General features: G+C 49.4%; 1 protein-coding gene across 2 annotated transcripts in view; it reads left to right on the plus strand.

The window, feature by feature from the left end:
* The first annotated feature begins 12178 nt into the window (after window positions 1-12178).
* Window positions 12179-21425, plus strand: part of PKNOX1 (PBX/knotted 1 homeobox 1) — a 65967-nt gene continuing 56720 nt past the window's right edge. For both annotated transcript variants that reach the window (XM_045540740.1, XM_045540743.1), the window contains exon 1: window positions 12179-12327. The gene's annotated coding sequence lies outside the window, so the exon portion shown is untranslated. The remainder of the gene's footprint in view (window positions 12328-21425) is intronic.

Raw genomic sequence — 21425 nt, forward strand, 5'->3', positions numbered from 1 at the left:
GCATACTGTGCTTAGCCAGCCTTACCCTTGCTCACCACACTTGCCTCATATGGGTCGCCATCCCATAACCTGCCTCCCCACACCCGTCCTCCTTTGTTTTAGCTGAAGATGGTATTTAAGCCCAAATTCCAATCCATGTCTTTAAGTTTACTCACTCCTGACTTTCTCCCATGTATACATGACAGATACATGTTAATAAACTTCTGTTTGTTTTTCCCTTGTCCATCTGTCTTTTGTAACAGGGGCCCCAGCAAAGGAAAAGATTTTTCCTCCCTACACATTTAAGCCTGGAGAGCAGTGACCAGGATGAGGACCAGGACCTGGGGCTGGTCTTGAACTTGCCCAACACTTTTCTCCCATGTAAAAGCACCTGGAGAAGTTCCTTCCAGCTCCAGAATTCTGGGAGTGCATTCTCTTTCCTGTTAACAATTCTATTCTTTAATCTTTCCACTGATCCTGACTGATATTCGCACACACACATAGGTGCATTTATTCATAGGTGTGTGATCTCTGTGGAAGCAGCAATGGTTTCCCGGGCTAGAGTGCTGTGGCATCAGCCTAGCTCACTGCAGCCTCAAACTCCTGGGCTCAAGCAATCCTCCTGCCTCAGCCTCCCAAGTAGCTGGGACTACAGGTACACATCACAATGCCTGGATAATTTTTCTATTTTTAGTAGAGACAGGGTCTTGCTCTTGCTCAGGCTGGTCTCGAACTCCTGACCTCAAGTGATCCTCCTGCCTCGGCCTCCCAGAGTGCTGGGATCACAGGCCTGAGCCACTGCGCCCAGCCTGCTTCATTTTTCTTTATCCTTATTGAAAGTATGTTGCAGAAACAGAAACTATGTTCTCAGATGTCTCAAGGGATGGTAAACATTCATTTCAGCACCATTGGGAAAACAGCCAGGAATGTGGGGCTTAAGAAGAAAAAGAAGAATTTTTCCAGACTGATGCTCCTTTTTGTGCTAACTGGGATGTCCACACCAGTGGGCGGTGTGCCACCCCCGCCTCCCTGTGCCTTTGGTCACTCAGCTTCAGCCTCCCCAGCTGGCCCTCAGGAGACGGGTGGTGGCCAGGCCACTGTGCCCCCTCTCACCCTCCCCCTCCTGTCCATGCACCCACTCCTCCTCAGCCAGGCTGTGGGGGGCCAGAGCCCCTCTAGGTGAGAGTGTCCGAGAACTTGGGGGCCTGTGCGGGCAGGAGGGCAACCTGCACAAGTGGCCCTGCTGTGGGCACAAACAGTTAACCATCGCAGGGACCAGAGCTCTGGAAATATCCTGTCCCATTGCAGCTAAGACCATGTGCAGCGCCCTCAGGAGCACACGCGGTGTGTCACGGCTCTTGCATCTTGAGTGACCGTTCACCTGTCTGAGCACACCTGCCTCAGGGTGAGTCCACTGCCTGTGAGGGACCCCGGGCCTTGTTGGGCTTTGTCCCTCCATCTCCCCTGGGCTTTCCTCTCCTCCGTTGCAGACTCTCTGACGGGCTGTCGGTTATCACTTTTAGACGGTGCATCTGTTCATTGACCTCATCTTCGAGAAATTGGCTTTTATGGCATCATATACTCGAGTCATTTGGACAATGGTTGAAGCACATGTTAACTTACAATGTTGGAGCAGTTCTGCCGTGTGGTGTGTGAGAACTTGGAGGGGCCTGTGAGAATCCAAGTCCCCTGAAGACAAAAGCTGGAAATTGTGCCCTTAACATTTAGCACCCAGCCTGGGACCTGGCACCTCATCGGCTCTCAGTTTCAAATTGATAAACAGGTGAACGACATACAGGAGGAATAGAGAACTCTGAAAAGAGCTCCTGCTGAATAACTAATTAGAAACCAGTTCAAAGAAGTTTGTTCTTCTGTGTAACGTTAAAGTCTAACCAGCCAGTCTCAAGAGTGGATCATGGCCCCGAGGGGCCCCAAGACCTGTTCAGGGAGGCTGCATGGCCAAAATTGTTTTTACAACAATATTAAGACGTCACTTGCCTCTTCCCCGGTGACATGGACAATGATGGCACAAAAGGAACGGTGGGTAAAATGGTGGGATCCTCAGCACGGACCAAGGCAGCGGTGAAAAACTACTGGTTGACACCATGCTCTTCCTCGCCACACCCACGCCGTAAAAAACTGACAGTCTCGCTAAGGCAGTCCTTGATGAAACAGTAGAATTTATTCATTTTATGAAATGCTCAACTTGTCAATATCCTGTGCGAGGAAATGGGACGTGCACAGAGGCTCTTCCTGCGGGAGACCCCGCCTGGGGGAAAGGCGCCCGCTCCACCGTTGGAGCCGCGAGCTCGGCGCGGCTGGTTTTTCATGGAGCACTGTTTGTAATTGAAGGAATGACGGACCTACACACTTTTGGTTCTTTAACACTTGGGTATCAGGTAAACACTCTTAAAAATGAGCAAAGCAAGCTTGTCACTTCAGGGAAGCCAGTGGACACTATTTGCTATCAATGATAAAATTTGAACTCTTAAGCAAAAATTAGAATTCTGGAAAACTTGGATCTGTCACTGTGAGCATGACCACTTCCCAACGCCTAATGACTTTTCTGCTGAAGCAGGTGGTGATAGTAACAACTGTGATTTTTGATATTGTCTAGCGAAATGGGGCAACATTTGGAAGATTTGCATAATTCAGTGAATTAATATTTTCCAAGTGGCGATGTTGCAAAATCACATGCGGGTGATAGATCCATTCCAAGTGCCAGAAAGACTTACGGCTTTTACCCTAACTGAGCATGAGAAGTTCACTGATGTAGTGTTGGAGTCCACATCACAACAGACCTTTAAGAAACATCTATGCGTGAGTTTTGGCAGACTATCAAATTATCTGAAAAAGCTATAAAAATACTCCTCCATTTTCTAACTACAAATCTTCACATATTTCAAATTTTCTTCAAATACATCAAGCAAAGCAATAAATCACAGACTGAATGCAGAAGCAGCTAGAAGAATCCAGCTGTCTTCTATTAAAAAGATTTGCACCAGGTGCAGTGGCTTGTGCCTGTAATTCTAGCTACTCAGGAGGCTAAGGCAGGAGGATGGCTTGAGCCCAGGAGTTCAAGACCAGCCTGGGCAACATAGCAAGGCCATCTAACTATAAAAAAAAAAAAAAAAGATTTGCAAAAATGTAAAACAATGCTACTCTCCTCACTGGTAATTTTTGTTTTGGAATATGGTTGTTTTTCATAAGACAAGTTACTTATGTATCATAAGGTAACACGGAATAGGTTTCATATTGTTACTATAATTCTAAATAAATTAACAAAAAAACTTTTAAAACAATTTCTCACTTTTAATTTCTAATGCCATTTGCTTTCATGAGCATGGCTTTGGGCCCATGTGTTGGCATCACTGTCTCTGGCCAGGGCGGTATAAGCAGAACTCATACAACGACTCTGGGAAATTTAAGTCTAACCTTCCCGATTCCTTATATTTAGGAAATGTCTTATCATAAACTTAACTTCTTGAGTATTTCAGGAGGTTGATGGGGGAAAGAGAGAGCGAGCTAAGAAACTGGGGACCAAAGGGATGTAGGACTCGCTGACACCACCTCACACCCATTGGGATGGCTACTATCAAAAGCCCCAGAAGATAACAAGTGTTGGCAGGTATGCGGAGAAATCAGAGCCCTCGTACACTCTGCTGGGAATGCAAGATGGTGCAGCTGCTGTGGGAAGCAGTCTGGAAGTTCTTCAAAAAATTAAACAAAACTTCCCTACGATCCAGCAATTCCACTTCTGGATATATACCCTCCACGGTTGAAACCAGGGACTCAGAGATATTTGCACCCCCATGTTCATATCAGCCCTATGCACAAGAGCAAAAACGTGGAAGCAACTCAAGTGTCCATTGGTGGGTGAATGGGTAAAACGTGCTCCAGACAGCGGTGCAGTGGAATATTGCTCAGCCTTAAAAAGGAAGGAAATCCTGCCACAGGCCACGACGTGGGTGAACCTTGGGGACATCACTCTAAGCAAAATAAGCCTTTGAGAAATGTGTAAAATGCATCACTCTTCATAGCAAATGACAAAGAGAAGCTCAACTCTGCTTATTGTTCCATTTTGTGGGCCAGAAAGCAGGGCACAGCCAGGCTGGCCGCTCCAGGCACAGGGGGCTTTGTCTATCCAGCCTCCTGGCCCCTGTGCTGGGCAGCAGGAGGTAGAACCAAGACTGCTCTGCCCTGCAAAGGCTTTTGTGGTTACTTCTGAAACTTCAGTGGCAAAAAGGTTTTTATAAGAATGACATTCAGACAACCTGCCCTGACTGTTAATCTAGTTTAGAAACTGGCCCATCTTAAAGGAAATTGAATCAGCAGTTCATTTCAGAAAGTTGCTTTGGAGAAAGCAAGCGGCCACCCGGCTGCTTGCAGCCTGGGCAGGAGGCTCCAGTCTGGCCCAAGAGGTGCACCCTGCTTTCCTCAGGGCAGCGTGGGTGTCTCCGGCCAGCTTCAGGGGCTGCCGTCTAACTAAGGTTTGGACAGCCATCGTATGACCCTGTGGCTGGGACCAGGAAGATACAGAGGATCAGAGAATCTTCCTATCAGCACAGCTGTTCTGGGGCTGGTGGTCAGGACAAAGGATTTTTCACCTGGGTAGTTGTCCGAAGCCTTGTGCAGTCAGAGTAAGCCAGGAACCAGGGAAGCCAGACCCCCGTGGAGTCTGAATTGCTGGTTATAATTCCAGGTAAACACGCCTTGCCAGCAGGTAAGCACAGGAGACCAGGGGCCGCCACGGCCCCCTCCCCAAAGTGGACCCTTAGTAAACACTTTACTGATGAGTGGATTAAAGTTACCCACCGAGAGATGCCCAGTGTGAGCTGCACCAGTCTGGTGCCAGGGTCGGAGCCCACTGCTTGGAGCGCCCTTGGCATGGATAGTTGTGGACGGATGGTGGCAGTCATGGCATGGACGTCAGGACCATGTGGCTCTATCAACAACAGGAAGGGACACCAGGAGAATCCTTACTCAGCACGGACATGAGGCTGTTTGATGCTGTGCCTCGAGCTCAGGCCCCAGACAGCCCCCCTCTCAGCCTCCCGACAATTCCGCCTGTCCGGCTGTGTTTCCAGGTGGGAATGTCCTCGACTAGACGCAGGTTTCCAAATGGTGTGGGTCGAATTTGTGTAAGTAGGGAAACAACCCAACACAAAACCCTTCTGTGACCTCAGATGTGTGGATTTCCCCCCTCGCATCCGTGCCCCAGCCGACACCAACTGGGAGTCTTATACTCTAACTCAGTTCCAACCCCGCAGGTTAAGGGCTCAGCCCCACAGAGCTGTTATGGAAACTAACACCTGATGTCCCATCCCACTGCAGGTACCAGTCCCAAGTCCTGGTGGTGACCTGGGATTCTGACTGATTTGCTATAAATCGCAAGTTCCACGATCCCTTCTCCCCTCAGGTTCGCTCATTTGCTAGAACAGCTCACAGAACTAGGGAAACACTTCGCTTACTCATACCCATTTGTCATAAAAGGGTACAACTCTGGACGCCTGGGGGGAGACCCCCCAGCATGCTATGGGGAGGATGCCCCACCCTCCGCAGGTCCTGCTACCTGGAAGCTCCGAACCTGTAGTTCCGGGGTTTTCATGGAGACTTCATCACCTAGGGATGGTTGTTAACCCAACCGGCCCCATGTCCTTCCTGGCAGACGTGGGGGCGAAGCTGAGAGAACAAAGCTTCTAATCCTGGCGTGCGTGGTCTTTCAGGGCAGTGGCCGCCCTCCTGGAGCCCAGCAAGGGTCCCTCCTGGAAGGACAGGCGCTCCTATCACCCGAGAAGTCCTCAGAGGTTACGGGCTCCATGTCAGGGACTGGGGTCATAGACCGAATATGAGCACAAAACATCCTCCTAGCACGCGTGTTGCTCAGGAGATTACAAAGGTCTTGGCAGTTCTGTGCCACAGACCAATACACATCACGTCACATCACAACTGTGTCCCCACAAACTCATTAGTTGATGTCCCAACCCCCATTACCTTAGAATGTGACCTTATTTGGAGATGGGGTCTTTACCGAGCTAAAATTAGGTCATTAGGGTGGGCCCTGCCCCACCCGACTGTTGTCCTTAAAGGGGAAATTTGGACACAGACACACACACACATACACACACATACACACACACAGACACACACATTGAGCACGCCCTGTGAACATGCAGGGGCACCGGAAGTTGCCAGCAAACCACCAGAGGCTGCACTGAGCCCAGGACGGACTTTCCACAGACCCCAGAGGAACCGAACCTCCAAGGCCTGCAGCTCAGACTTCTGGCCTCTAGAACTGAGAGGCAGTAAGTCTCTGTTGCTTAAGCCACCCGGCTTTTTGTTCAGGCATTTTGTTCAGGCAGCTCCTAGGGAACGAAGACAGCTGGTGTAAGGAGCTTTGAATAAGCAAAAACTGAACGGGACACTGTGCTTCCTTCACAGCTCACTCCTGGTTAAGTGATTCTGGCTTTTCACTGCCTTGGCGCTATTTTGCCATCTAGGTTGCAGAGGATGGATGAAGATGCAAATGATTTTTGTCTGTGGACATGCAGATGAATTCCGTGAGCTGGAGGGACAACCCCATGCCCGCAACCCTCCCGCCCAAGAGCCAGTTTTGTGCAATTTGCATTTGCGAGCTCATTCCAATACCGCTGCTCCTTAAACTCGTCTGTGCTTCCCGTTCTCCCTCGATCGGTCTGGTGGCAACATCTTACCTGTCCCTCACAGTTAGTGAGTTCAGTAAGACACTTGCCACATGTTCATGGCATATCTGTATGAGAGTCATGGCTTTTTTCTTTCTTTGGCCAAAATTACTTTTTAACATTGGTAAGTGTGGGGGTGAGGGGAAGTTTCCCCTTTGCCCAGAAGGTTCACTGAAAGGTCGACTCACAGTAAGGCAGATTAATAGGAGAGAGAGATTTATTTACCCTGCACGTGGGGAGAAAGAAGAACCACAGAAAGATGACCCAGTGGCTCTGTGGGGGTCAAAAGTTTACATACCCTCATTTTAGAGGGGCGGGTAGAGGAGGACTATAGGTAATTCTGGTTGGGGGCAGTCAGTGGTTACTAGGGAGTAGATACTTGGGAGAAGGAACGGATGGAGAGAAACAGACTGACTTGTAAATGATTCTCCTTGGAAATTAAATTAACCTGAGAGACAGGCGTTGTGTTTAAAATGATCCGAGCCAGGTCTGGCTGCATTCTTGATCTTCTTTCCTGCGATCGTAGAGATAACAGGGAGGGGAAGGGAAGTCAGTTGTTCCTTTTGATGAGTCTGGTTTTTTACAAAGAGGGAAAGCCCCTTCCAATGCCTGTTGATCTCTAAGGGCCTTGAATTCAAAACACTCTTTACATCAAAGAGTCATATTTTGGGGTGAAATTTCCTGGGCACCTTCATAAGCTTTGTCTCTGGCTGTGGCTCCCTGCCACGTTTTGCAGGGAGGGGGAAGCAAGCTGGTGGGGGCAGCACCCCTACCTGGTCTCTTTAGGGGCGTCACTGTAGCATTGCTTTGCTGAGCGAGCCTGAGGCTGGGGACCGAGGAGCTGTGTCCTTGCTGCAGCCGAGCTGCTTCCTCCGTTCTCAGCTCGGGCCTGCTGAGCACAGGTGCTTTCCCTACAAAAGCGCGTCCCCTCCTCTGTGTAATTCCCTGAGAGATGTCCTACCTATCGTCCCCCTTGCGGATGGAGGGAACTGGCTCCCAGGGGGAGATGACCTTGTTCAAACTCACATGGGGAGTGGCAAAGCCAGGCTTCACACGCAGGAGCACAAGCCAGGGGCTCTTCTACCTGCACCACAGCCTCCTCTGTTATGCAGGAAAAGAAAACACATGTGGGCAGGCTCCAAGGTGGTCTCCAGCAACCCTCTCCCCCTGGTCCTCATATCCTCCCCTGGAGTGTGGCCAGAGCCTGCGACTGGCTTCTGGCCCATGGCATATGGCCAAGGGGACGGGGGGTCATAACTTCCATCTTCCCAGCAGATTGTCTTCCTTCTTGGCTTCAATGAAACGAGCTGCCATGTTGGGGGCCTCCTACGGAGAGCTCCCCGTGGCCAGAAACTGAGGGCGACCTCCAGCCAGCAAGGCACTGGGGCTCTCAGACCATCTGCTCTCGAGGAACTGACATCTGTCAACACCCGTGTGAGCTTGGAAACAGATCCTTCCCCAGCCGAGCCTTCAGATAAGACCCCCGCCCATGCTGACACATGGACTGTAGTTTCAGGAGAGTTCCTGAAGCAAAGACCTGCTCAGCCAGGCCCAGACTCCTGATTCACAGAAACCAGGGTCAGAAATATGTGTTGTTTTAAGCCCTGAAGTTTGGGGTAACTTCTCATGCACCAATAGATAACTTAAAAACACTCATTCAGGCATTCAACATATATTTATTTGCCAGGTACTAGTTCAGGTGCTTGGCACACATCAGTAAACAAAAACAAAATAGAGTAAACTTCCTGCTCTCATGGAGTGTAAATTCTAGTGTTTGTGGGGTTGGGGAGGGAGATGAAGTGTGTGTTGTATGGTAGACGTAAGAAATAAGTTACATAGTGTCTCAGTCCGGGCTGCTGTAGCAGAATACCACAGACCGGGTGGCTTAAGCAACAGCCATTTGTTTCTCATAGTTCCGGGGGCCGGAGTCTGAGAGCAGAGTGCCGGCAGGGTCAGGTTCTTGGCGAGGGCCCTCCTTCAGGCGCACAGGTGGTGGCTCTCTCTCTGTGTCCTCACATGGTAGGGAGACAAAGCTCTGGTCCCTTCTTCCCCTTATAAGGACACTAATTGCTGAAACTACAAGGGAGTTTCCATCTAGGTCCAGGTGCTCATCACACAAAAATCCAATTATTGAGACAAGGAGGATTGCCAAGGAAGAAAGGAATTTTTAATATGACAAATATCTTGTCAGGAGAACGGGAGAAGCTGCGTCAAATCCATCTCTCCGAATACAGGAGGTCATGGGCTTTTTCAGGAGCTACGTGCCTTGGAGCAGGTCACAGTGTGATGGACAAGGGTCTAGGCATGGGGCAGGCCGTAGCGGATGGCGATTCCCACCTGCACCATGCCCCGTCCAGGGTGTACCATGCACCGCTAGCCCCATGCACCCACGGCGGGTTCTGCCAGGCGGGGTCCACGTCCTGCTTTCCTCTCGTGTCCCCACCAGCCTGAGCCGGGCCAGGCACACAGCGCTGCTTATCAGTCTGGCTGCACTTGGCAAAGACTTCTGTCTTTCCTGTAGCTGCCCTCAACCTCCTCCCCCCAGCCACTTCTTTTCCTGATGGGACAGTCCCCAGGCCATGCTCGTCACTGGCCTCCTCTATTTCATCTTCTGGACTCATGTACTCCGTCATTGTGAGTGGAAAAACACAAACTGCTCGCACACCACAACAATCAACGCAGAACTCTGACCAAATGTGTGTTGTGCGTTGGGTTTCTCGCACCACCAAGCGAACGATCAGTTTTGCAGTGGACACAGCTGGGTGTCCTCCGATTCACTTCTGACACTGTCTATCTGGAGACAGCACCAGATCCCACCGGTTCACGGCTCAGTCCCCAAGGATGCCCCACTTCAGACACTAGTCTCAAGTCCAGGCCTCCGGAACCTCTGACTGACTGGCTTCAAGTTGGGGTTCCCATGACCCTCTCTTTGGATTTGAGTAATTTGCTGGAGTGGCTCACAGAACTCATGGAAGAACAGTCACTGGTTTATTATAAAGGATATTACAACGGATACAGATGAAAAGCTGCACAGGGCGAGGTGTGGGAGAACAGGCTCAGAGCTTCTTCGCCCTCCCTGGGTGCACCGCACCACCCTCCAGGAACCTGCATGTGTTCAGCTGCCTGGAAGCTCTCTGAACCTCGTCCTTTTGGAGTTTTATGGAGGCTGCATTAAAGTAGGCATTGTCAATGGAAAAGAACCCAACTCCGTAAAATATTTCAAAGAGCTTTATCCTGAGCCAAATATGTGTGACCATGGCCTGAGGGAGAGCCACACTCAAGAAGCCATGAACAAGTGGTCCTGCCGTAGTTAGGTTACAGTTTGGTTTTATACATTTTAGGGAGACAGGAATTACACATAAAATCATAAATCAATACTTGGAAGACATACATTGGTTTAGTTCCAAAGGCAGGACATCTCAAAGCAGAGGGGGCTCACAGGGTATATAGGTGGGTTTAAAGATTTGTAGCTGGTTATAGAAATGAAGCTTTGTCTAAAGGCCTGGAATGTTTTAAGATAAGGAAGCTTGTTAATTAGAGACAAGCCACTGGACATATACACAGACTCAAGTGATCTGTTAAGTAAATTGATGGCCTGCAGGTAAGGTTTAAGCTTTGCCTTGCATGGCCTTAGGCATGTTAATTATTTAGGGGGAATACCCAGGTGTGTCTGAACTCCCTTTTCCTCAAGGTCCACAATTCGGCTTTGAGGTTTTTCTGGGGCCAAGAGGGAATACATTCAGTTGGCTGGTGAGCTTGAGATTTCATTTTAGTTCATAGCATGATTGATTAAACCATTGGCTGTTGGTGATCAACTTAACTTTCAGCCCCTGTCCCCTCTCCAGAGGTTGGGGGTGGTGCTGGAAGTCCCAACCCTCTAGTCCTGCCTTTATCTTTCCTCTGACCAGCCCCCATCCTGAAGCTACCTACAGGCTGCCAGCCACCAATCACTGGCATACAAAAGACATCACTTAGGATATTCTAAGGATTTTAGGTGTTGTATGTCAGGAGATGGAGGTCAAAGACCAAAGTTTCCTAGTATCACAGACAAAAGCCAGCACACTGGGCTAATTTTTCAATCTTTTCTAGAGATGGGGATCTCACTGTGTTGCTCAGTTTGGTCTGGAACTCCAGGCCTCCAACGATCCTCCTCTGGTCTTGGCCTCCCAGAGTGCTGGGATTACAGGCATGAGCCATCATACGTGGCCAATGTATTGAAATCTTAATACTGTAACTTTCGAACAAGGGACCTTGCATCTCCACCTTGCACTAGGCCCTACAAATTATGCATGGGCCTTGATTATCGAGATTTTTTGTGTCCCCTTGAATTTTCTGCCTGACACTTGTGTCTCACTGGCCTCCCCCTAGGAACCCTGCTACAGGCCTTCCTGAAAAAGTAGGCTCTGCAGCGCCACATTCACTTTGCCACGGCCCATGGTGTTTGTGGAGCCCTGGACATAGGGGGATGTCCTCTCCGCCTATTCCGACTGGACCTAGCCCGGGCACCCTCCAGCAGTTTCCGTCCTGGGCCTGCGTTTCTTCCTGGGGAGCATGAGGGCCCGCAGAGCCACCCTTCTTCACGCTACGCGTGCACTCAATGCACTGGTTGCACTCGGTGTGCCACTGTGCAAATGCATGTTTCTGCAACAGCGAACAGCCAAACGATCGGGGACCTGTCGCTCTCTCCCTAGTCGAGGAGAGGAGAGCCACCCGGGACTGGCGGGTGCACTGCTCGGTTAACGCGGTCTTTCAAAGCTCAGCGGGAATGCAGCCCACCCTGGTCCTCGTGCCCCTGAGGGAGGCCACTGGACCTGGAGCTGGGCCCGCTGGGGTCACCTGGGCCGGAAGGTGTGCTCCAGGGGGGCCAGAGGCCGGCGGAAGCACGCCTGTCCGCCAAGCGGACCGCGAGTAAGTGGCACCTGGCGCCTGGGATCAGCCGGGCCCTGGGCAGGGGACTCAGGTGCCCCGCTCACCCGCCGCCCGCGCTGGGGCGCACGTGTACATCCACCCTACACCGCCGGCCCGCGCCCGCCTGGGCTCCGGAGCCTGGCAGGAGGCGGCGAGACTGCCGGGGGCCTGCACCCAAAAGGGATGCGACGGCGAGGGTTCGGCCAGGACGCCCTGGGGCTGGCCTCGGATGGTACGATCCGCCCTCCCCGCTTGAGCGCAGCGGATGGTTTCGCCCGGCTCTGCAAACCTCTCCGCGGCAGCAGAGCGCGCGCGGGCGTGGCAACGCTCTGACCCCGCCCGCTGCTGCATAGTCATGAGGCAGGAAGCTCGGCCTTCGGGGCGGGACAGGCCCCTCCCCACGCCCGGGCGCGGCCGGCTGGGGGCGGGGACTGGCTCCGGGCGCGAGGCGGGGGCGGGGGCGTGGCCGGCCCCCGCCCGGCCCCCGGCCTCGCTCTCCGCCCCCTACGCGCAGGCCCCACCCCACGCCCGCCGCCGCGCAGGGAGGGGCGGGGCCCGGCCCCGCCAGGCCCCGCCTCCTGCCTGAATATTGATGCGGAGCGCGTCGGCGTCGCCCTCCTCCCATTGAGCGAGGCTGTGTCGCGTGGCCCGGCGTCGGCGTGACGGTTGGACGCGGGCGCGGCACTGCGGGTCCCGATTGCTGCAGCCGCTTGTCAGTGTGATGAAGATTGGCACCCAGGTAAGCTGTCACTCAACCGCTCCGCCGCCGCCGCCGCCGCTCTCGCGGCCGCCGTCCCTATCAATCACACCGGCCCGCGGCCGCCACCGCCGCCGCCGCTGCCGCCCGGGCCGGCGGCGCCCCCAGGCCCGCACTTGACCCGCCGCCCGGGGCAGGGGGCGGGGAGGGGCACGGGTGGGGGAGGGGAGCGCGCGGGGCGGGGGAGGGGGCGCCGTCCGCCCGGCCGGCCGGGGGCGCGCCCCGCTTGTTCTTCCCGGTGGGTTTAGGGATGCGGAAATTTCTGGAAGGCGCCGCCGCTGCCGCGCTGGGCCCGCTCGAGGCGCGCGCTCCTAACCGTCCCTTTCGGAGCGCGACGCGCGCCCCTGGCGGGGCGGGGGCGGGGGCGCGGACGGGGGCCGGGGGCGCGCGGGCGACGCGGGGGCGCGCGGCGGGGGCGGGGCCGGGCGCGCGGCGGGCTGTGGGGGCGGGGCCGCCGAGTGGGCCGCGCGGGCGGAGGCGCGAAGATGGCGGCGGCCGACCCCGGCCCCCCGGGCCTTGGCGCCGGGGGACGCGCGGGCGCGGCGGGCCCGGGAGCGAGCGGTGGGCCCCGGCGCGCGCCGACTCGCGGGACCCCGGGTGCTCGGACGGGCCGTGCTTCGGCGCCCCGCCGGGGGCTCGCGGTCCAGTTCTCCCGGAGTTCGCGGCGCGGCGGTACTTATCAGACGACAGGTGACAGGACGTGTTTGGGGGGCTGCCGCTCGATGGATGTGCACGTTCCTCTGGAGGAAATCCTATCACTTAAGAGAAATGAAGGAAAAGTGAGTCTGCTCTATTTCGTCCCAGGGGCTCTCCGAGGGCCTCGTTCGCGCGGTGGCTCTGCCAGCTGGTGGCGGGGCCCCGCGGAGGTGGCGGCGGGAGTCGCAGACTCCCGGGCTGGCCGGGCCTCCCTGCCCCAGAAGCGGAGTTGCAGCAGTTCAAGACGGGTTTGACAAACGTGAGGGGGTTCTAACTAGTTTGCTTAAGAGTTAGCTTTTTATGAAAGTAAGTGGTTTTTCCGTCGGGAGCGGTTACTTTCCACTTAAGGGTGAAAAAAGCCCCCAGCTTTGGTGAGGTATAATTTCATGATTTTTCTTGGCAAGTTGAAAGGAGGTCTGTCTTTAAATATCATAAGGAATAATTACAGTTATGGGTGGTTTTGGAATCTAGTCATAATACATTGATTTGGAAGATGGCAGACTGACTCAGATTTGCCTTTCATCACTTTTACCTTAATCAGCTTGGAGAGTGACTTGTGAGTCCTCTCACTGCGATGCAGGCATGTCTCAGATACTGGGAGATGGGTTCGAGACCACTGCAGCAGAGCAAATATATTAAGCGAGTGAGATGAATTTTTTGGTTTCCCAGTGTATAGAAAAGTTGCATTTGCACTATACTGAAGCCTATTAAGTGTGCAGTAGCATTATGTCTAAAATAATGTACATACTTTAATTAGAAAATAGTTTAGGGCTTAAGTTAATGATGGACCTGCATGGTGGCTCCAGCCTGTAATCTCAGCACTTTGGAGGCCAAGGCAGGAGGATCACTTGAGCCCAGGAGTTTGAGACCTGCCTGAGCAACATAGTGAGATCCCATCTCTACAAAAAATAGAAAAAATTAGCGAGGTGTGTTGGCTCGCACCTGTAGTCCCAGCTCCTGCAGAGGCTGAGGCAGGAGGATCACTTGAGCCCAGGAGTTTGAGGTTGCCATGAGCTATGATAACGCCACTGTTCTCTAGCTTAGCCAGGGCAACGGAGGGTGACTGTCTAAAACAACAACATGCTAATGCTCATCTAAGCCTTTTTGCTGGTGGGGGAGCTTGCCTCGATGTTGATGGTGAGGTGGTGTTTGCTGAAGGTTAACATGGCTGTGGCAATTTCTTAAAATAAGACAACAGTGAAGTTTGCTGTATCAGTTGACTTCCCTTCATGAAAAATTTCTCTGTAGTATGAGATGTTGTTTGATAGCATTTTACCCACAGTAGGACTTCCTACAAAATTGAAATGAGTCATCTCAAACTGCTGCTGCTTGAGCAACTAAGTTTATGTGATAGATAGTCTAGATCCTTTGTTATTCAACAATGTTCACAGCATCTTCACCAGGAGTAGATTCCATCTCAAGAAACCACTTGTTTTTTGTTTTGTTTTTTGAGACAGGGTCTCACTCTGTCACCCTGGCTGGAGTACAGCAGTTTCATCATAGCTTGCTGCAACCTCAAACTCCTGGGCTTGACCTATCCTCCTGCCTCAGCCTCCCTAGTAGCTAGGATTACCGGCCCATGCCACTATGCTCAGCTAATTTTTCTATTTTTTGTAAAGACAGGATCTTGTTCTTGCTCAGGCTGGTCTTGATCCTCCCACCTTGGCCTCCCAAAATGCTAGGGTTATAGGGGTGAGCCGCTGTGCTCAGTCAAGCAACCACTTGTTTTGCTCATCCATAAAAAGCAACTCCTCATTCGTTATTTCCATCATGTCTACATTTACTTCCTTCACTGAAGTCTTGAACCCCTCAAAATCATCTGTGAGTGTTGGAATCAACTTCTCCCAAACTCCTGTTAATGTTGACATTTTGGCCTCTTCCATGAATCACAAATGTTCTTGGCTGGGTGCGGTGACTCACGCCTGTAATTCTAGCACTCTGGGAGGCCAAGGTGGGAGGATCGCATGAGGTCAGGATTTGAAAACTAGCCTGAGCAAGAGTGAGACCCCATCTCTACTAAAAAATGGAAAAAAAATTAGCTGGGTGTGGTGGCCTGTCCCTGTAGTCTTAGCTACTTGCTGAGGCAGGAGGATTACTTGAGCTCAGGAGTTTGAGGTTGCTGTGAGCAAGGCTGATGCCACTGCACTTTAGCCTGGGTGACAGAGTGGGACCCTGTCTCAAAAAAAATGGCATCTCTAATAGTGAATCCCTTTCAGAAGGTTTTCAATTTACTGTGCTTAGAACCATGAGAGGAATCACTGGCTATGACAGCCATAGCCTTGTGGAATGTATTTCTTAAATAACAAGACTTGAAAGTTGAAATTACTCCTTGATCATAGGCTGCAAAATGGAGGTTTGTTAGGAGGCATGAAAGCAACATTCATGTTTTTGTACGTCTCGGTCAGATCTCTTGGGTGACCAGGTGCATTCTCAATGAGCAGTAATATTTTGAAATGAATCTTTTTTTTTTTTAAGCAATAGAGCTCAACAGTGGGCTTAAAATATTCAATAAACCATGCTGTAAACAGATATGCTGTCATGCAGGCTTTGTTGTTCCACTTCTAGAACACAGGCAAAGTAGATTTAGCATAATTCTTAAATGCTCTAGGATTTTCAGAATGGCAGACGAGCATTGGTTTCAACTTAAAGTCAGCAGCTGCATTAGCCCCTAACAAGAGAGTCAACTTGTTCTCTGTAGCTTTCAAGCTGGCTATTGACTCTTCCTCTCTAGCTATGAAAGTCCTAGAAGGCATCTTCCAATAGAAGGCTGTCTGACTACATTGAAAATCTGTTGTTTATTGTAGCTTCTTTCATCAGTGATCTCAGCTAGATCTTCTGGATAACTTGCTGCAGTTTCTACATCAGCACTTGCTACTTCACCTTGCACTTTTATACTATGGAAACAGATTCTTTCCTTCCACCTCATGAACCAACCTCTGCTACCTTCTAACTTTTCTTCTGCAGCTTCCTCACCTCCCTCAGCTTCACAGAATTGAAGACAGGCCCTTGCTGTGTATTAGGCCTTGGCTTAAGGGAATGCTGTGGCTGGTTTGATCTTCTATCCAGACCACTCAGACTTCCTCCATATCAACAATAAGACTGTTTCACTTTCTTAGCATTCATGTGTTCACTGGAGCACCACTTTTAATTTCCTTCAAGAAGTTTTGTTTTGCATTCACAACTTGGCTAAGTGTGCAAGAGGCCTCACTTTCAGCCTATCTTGGCTTTCAACATGCCTTTCTCACTAAGCTCAATCATTTCTAGCTTTTGATTTAAAATGAGAGACGTGCAACTCTTCCTTTCACTTGAACACTTAGAGACCACTGTAGGGTTATTAATTGGCCTAATTTCAATATTGCTGTGTCTCAGGGAATCGAGAGGCCCGAGAGAAGGGGGAGAGACAGGAGAATGGTCAGTCAGTAGAGTGGTCAGAACATACAGCATATTTATCGATTAAGCTCACCATCTTATATAGGGTGCAATTTGTGGTGCCCTATAACAATTAAAATAGTAACACCAGAGCTCACTAAGCACAGATCACCATAACTTATAATAATGAGAAAGTTATGAATATTGTGAGAATTAGCAAAATACAACACAGAGACACGAAATGAGCACATGCTGTTGGAAAAGCAGCACCAACAGACTTGCTGGATGCAGAGTTGCCAGGAACCTTCAATTTGCGGGGGAGGCAACAAAGTGAAGAATCGAAATAAAACAAGGTCTACGTGTAGTTCATTGAATCTAAAGTGAACCATTTTATTATATGCTACTAAAAAATGCTCGTAGTACCTACTGACACAGTGCTGTCTTACCACAGTTACAGGACGCTTCCCACTTCATAGGTTTAACAGTGTGCTTTAGAATTGATGAAACGTGGTCATCAAAGTATGACTTGTTTCAAAGATTAACGTTCTGTGCTTAATGATTTAAGCGTCAGCAGGTTATGTGGTTAATGATGCTGGATATGACGGTATTTTGTTGGGATTCCTGAATATATATTTATCTTTCTGTGACAGTGTATTGTAACTTTAGCAAAGTCGTGCTTGTGAATAGTAGAAATAGAAAAGTACTAGGTATGAGAAGTAACATTTTATTTGCAACTTTGTTGCAAATTTTTAAACTATTTGAAACTGTAGCTGCTAAAGTGATGCAAAGTATTGGGGGGGGGGACCGGCCACCTCCTAACAATGTGTTAAAATAAAATTGATCAAGAAGAGAACCAGTTATGTTGGAATATAGTTATCTAAATATTGTATTGAACCAAACTAGTGAGAGAGTCCCATTTATTAGCTCACTAAGTAACCAGATCCAGCCATGGCTCTGGTAATATTTCTGTAACAACTCAATGCTTTGTGAAAATACCTGTCACTGGTCTTGCTAAAACTCCAGGCTTCGTAATTGAAAGACTGCTAAATTTCAGCTAGAAGTTACTGCAAATAAAGATCTGACTTATTTTCTCATTCAGGTTCACAGATACCAAGTTCAGAACTTTTTCACTGGATGCTGATTAACTCTCAGCCCCTCCATTAGTAGGAATGTGTATGTGTTGTGTTTTTCCTTCCTCAATTGATGGCACTGGTGACAAGGAAATAATGACAGTGCAGATAGGGAACTCAAAGCCTAGCAGTGTGGGGTCATCATGGGGTGAGGGATGTAGCCATAGCCACTGTCTTGCCCCAGTCGTTCTGGCTCCGAATGGATGAGTGGCAGTTGTGTCTTGTGTGTGCTGTTTAAGAAGATGTGGGAAGTGGGAATACCGTGTGGAAAAAGTTCAGTCTGGACATTGTTAGAATCAACATGTAAGGGCTGGGGGCGCTTGATGGAAAGAGCCAACAGGCCTGCAAGGCTGAGCGTGAGGCTGTGACCCTGCTGGGTCCTGCTGGCGGGGCCCCTGTCCTGGCCTGCTGTCTGCCCTCGGTGGACAGTAGCCCTTTGCTTCCCTTTGTCAGACCTTGCAGGTTTAGTTATGGTTTCTGGAAAATTCACACAGAAGACAGCGTGATATTACAGCGAATGTGTTGTCTGACTTGTGATTAAAACTCCGGATGCTCTAAAGCTCTAGGGTTCTGAGGACATGCGTCAGGGAAGGGACAGAGCAGCTTCTTAATTCTGCCTAAGGTTTCTCTGGGAAAAGGGCCTGCTAGCTACCAGGTTGAGAGACTGAGGGTCTGTGAGTTAGTAAAAATTTCAGATTCATTTTATTGTCTTGAGTCTTTATGTAAAATGATACGGCGCTGTCATCCCGACAGGTCAGGTGACCAGGCCCTGCCTTCCCTCTCAGGGCGAGCTGCTCGGTGTGGGTTGCAGGTGCTCCTTTTTACTTGCTCACCTCCCCCTCCACCAGCAGAGTAAGCCATCGGTGGACTTTACTCTGCGAGGCTGCACAGGATAACTGGAAATGTGTATTGGAAATGCTGATTTTACCGTTTGCCACCCGGACTGATGTGGGAATACCTGGCTGTTTTAGCCAGGTTCTCAGGATGCCAGGGAGCAGGCTGACTTCAGGTATGGGGGTTTAGGATCTCACAGGAATAAAGAAAACAGGAATCTGGTGGGATCCGTGGGACCACCGTATTGCTGGGGCTGTGGACAGTGGAACCACACTTTGGGCTCTGGCAGGATCCTGCTGCCCAGTAGGTGTATTGGCTTTCCCCACTGCGTGAGACTGGTGCTTTCTACTGTCTGCTCCTTCTGCGTGCCGTCTCCCTGACAGCCTCGCCCTCACCCAGCTCTCCCTGTCCTGCCCACTTCCTTTTTCCCAGTAGCCACCTCCAGGAGAGAGTGACTGAGCTCTCTTTCCCTGCACATCACCTACCAGGCACTGACCCCAGGGCTGGGGGTTGCACGGCTGCCTGGTCCCAGCAGTGGTGCCTGGGCAGGGGTAGGCTTCTGCCATCTGCACAAGGCCCCCTTTCAACAGGGCCTGCAGGTGGGCGTGGGTCACTCAGAAGGGGCTATGGATTGGTAGGTTCTGTGATTGCAGCTTCCAGAAGAGTGGTACAAAAGTATGAGAGCTTGGTAAGCTCTTAATATATTTTGTTGTATGTTGTCTGAGACATTTTATGAAGATGCGCATTTTTTTTTGCGTTAAAGAAATTAAGAATTTAACTTTGTAGGACAAAGGAATGTAATAAACACTAAATTGTCAGACTTCACATTCTTTTAAATTCTGTTATGTGTTTATGTACTTTTTTGCAATTTTTTTTTTTTTTCTCCCTGAGACAGAATCTTGCTCTGTTGCCCCTGGCTAAAGTGCAGTGGCATCATCATAGCTCACAGCAACCTCAAACTCCTGGGCTCAAGTGATCCTCCTGCCTCAGCCTCCTGAGTAGCTGGCACTATAGGTGCACACCACCACAACTGGCTAAGTTTTTTTATTTTTATTTTTTGGTAAAGACAAGGTCTTGCTCTTGCTCCAGCTGGTCTGGAACTACTAAACTCAAGTGATCCTCCCACCTCAATCTCCTAGAGTGCTAGGATTACAGGCGTGAGCCACTGTACCCAGCCTCCATTTTTTTTTTTAATTGTGGTTAAATACACATAACAAAATGTATATTCTGTCTTCACCAATTTTCAGTGCACAGCAGAGTGGTATTAAGTTCATTCATGTTGTGTAACCATCACCACCATCCATCTCCAGAACTCTTCTAATCTTGTAAAACTGAAACCCCATACCCATTGAATGCCAACTCCCCATTCACCCTCCTCCCAGCCCTGGCAACCTCCGTTCTGCTTCCTATCTCTATGAATTTGACTACTGTAGGGACCTCGTGTAAGTGGAATTACACAGTATTTGTCATTTTGTAACTGACTTAGTTCACTTACCATAATGTCCTCATGGTGATTGTGTCAGAATTTCCTTCCTTTTTAAGGCTGAGTAATATTCCATTGAATGTCTTTACCACATTTTGCTTATCTACCTGTCAATGTACATTTAAGTTTCTTCCACCCTTTGGATATTGTGAATAATGCTGCTATGAGTATAAGTGTACAAACATTTCTTCAAGACCCTGCTCTCAGTCCTTTTGGGTGCAGACCCAGAAGTAGAATTGCTGGGTCATATGGGAATTCTATTTTTAACGTTTTGAGGAAGCACCATCCTGTTTTCCACAACAGCTGCACCATTTTACTCCCACCAACGTGCACAAAGGTTCCAATTTCTCCACATCCTCACCAACACTTTTTTTTTAATTAGTAGCGATCTTAACAGATGTGTAGTATCTCATGATAGTTTTGACTTGCATTTTCCTAATGATTAGTTATGTTGAGCATCTTTTCACATGTTCATTGGCCATTTGTATGTCTTTGGAGAAATATCTATTCAAGTCCTTTGCCCATTTTTGAATTGGGTTGTTTGCATGTATACATTTTTACATATTAACTAGTTAAGCTAGTTTGTTATATTTTTAGTTGGCTTTTTTTTACACATATTTACATAATCTGCCATTTCTTATGTTAAAAATTTAAAATCTCACACATTTTTGTGATTCTGGTTTTTTGTATTGTTCTATGGCCATGCCTGGTATTTCAGAGCCTTTAGAGCATTTAGATTTTGATATCGTGTTTTGCCATCTTAGAGCTGGCACTTTAAGGTGCCTCTGACCCACCAAGCTCCGTGGGAAAGGGGCCGTTGCCTCAAAGGGTTAGAGTTCTTAGTTTTCATAAAACATGTTCATCCTTAGTGACAAGTACATTATGAAAGGTTTGAATGTCAGTTTTTAATGATGCCAGTGGTAGTCTTTGATATGAATTTAAATTTACCATCTGTAAGAGGCCATCCAGCTCAAAGTCTATTAAAACAAATTGTAAAACCATTAAAATGCCTTTGTTAATAAAATTTTGCTTTGTGAACATATGTGGACATGTGGACCCTTGGGTTAGAAATCCTTTTTTGTACAGATTTTGTTTTACAGGATTTAATATCTGTAAATTTTCTTTGAATATTGAACTTTAAATGGCATCTCCCCAAACCTTGTTTGAAAAATAAAGTGATTTCTTGACAAATGTTTTCCTCGGAATGACTAATTTATTGACTGAACAGCTCTCTGGGATGGGGGTGTGAAGGCCAACGTTGAAGAGAGATGGACAAGCTAGCTTGTGGTTTCTGAGCCACAATTGCCTGAACTTTTCACACACAAAATGAAAACTCACTGAACCATAGGGATATACAAGTTCCTAACTATACCCAAAGGGTATCTCGTAGAAGCTATCTTTTTTGAATGTAGAATTTTGGTAGTTTTCTTGGATACCGTGACAGCTTTTGTAGGTGTGTTTAGTTTGGAAAGGATCATCACCTAAATGTTTTTGGGAAAATTGGTAACAAACAAAAAAGTCTAGAGATACAGTGTGTCATCTCCAGCCCCTTTCTGGAGTCTCCAGGT

This window comes from Lemur catta, chromosome 1 (genome assembly GCF_020740605.2).
Source record: "Lemur catta isolate mLemCat1 chromosome 1, mLemCat1.pri, whole genome shotgun sequence".
Classification (NCBI taxonomy): domain Eukaryota; kingdom Metazoa; phylum Chordata; class Mammalia; order Primates; family Lemuridae; genus Lemur; species Lemur catta.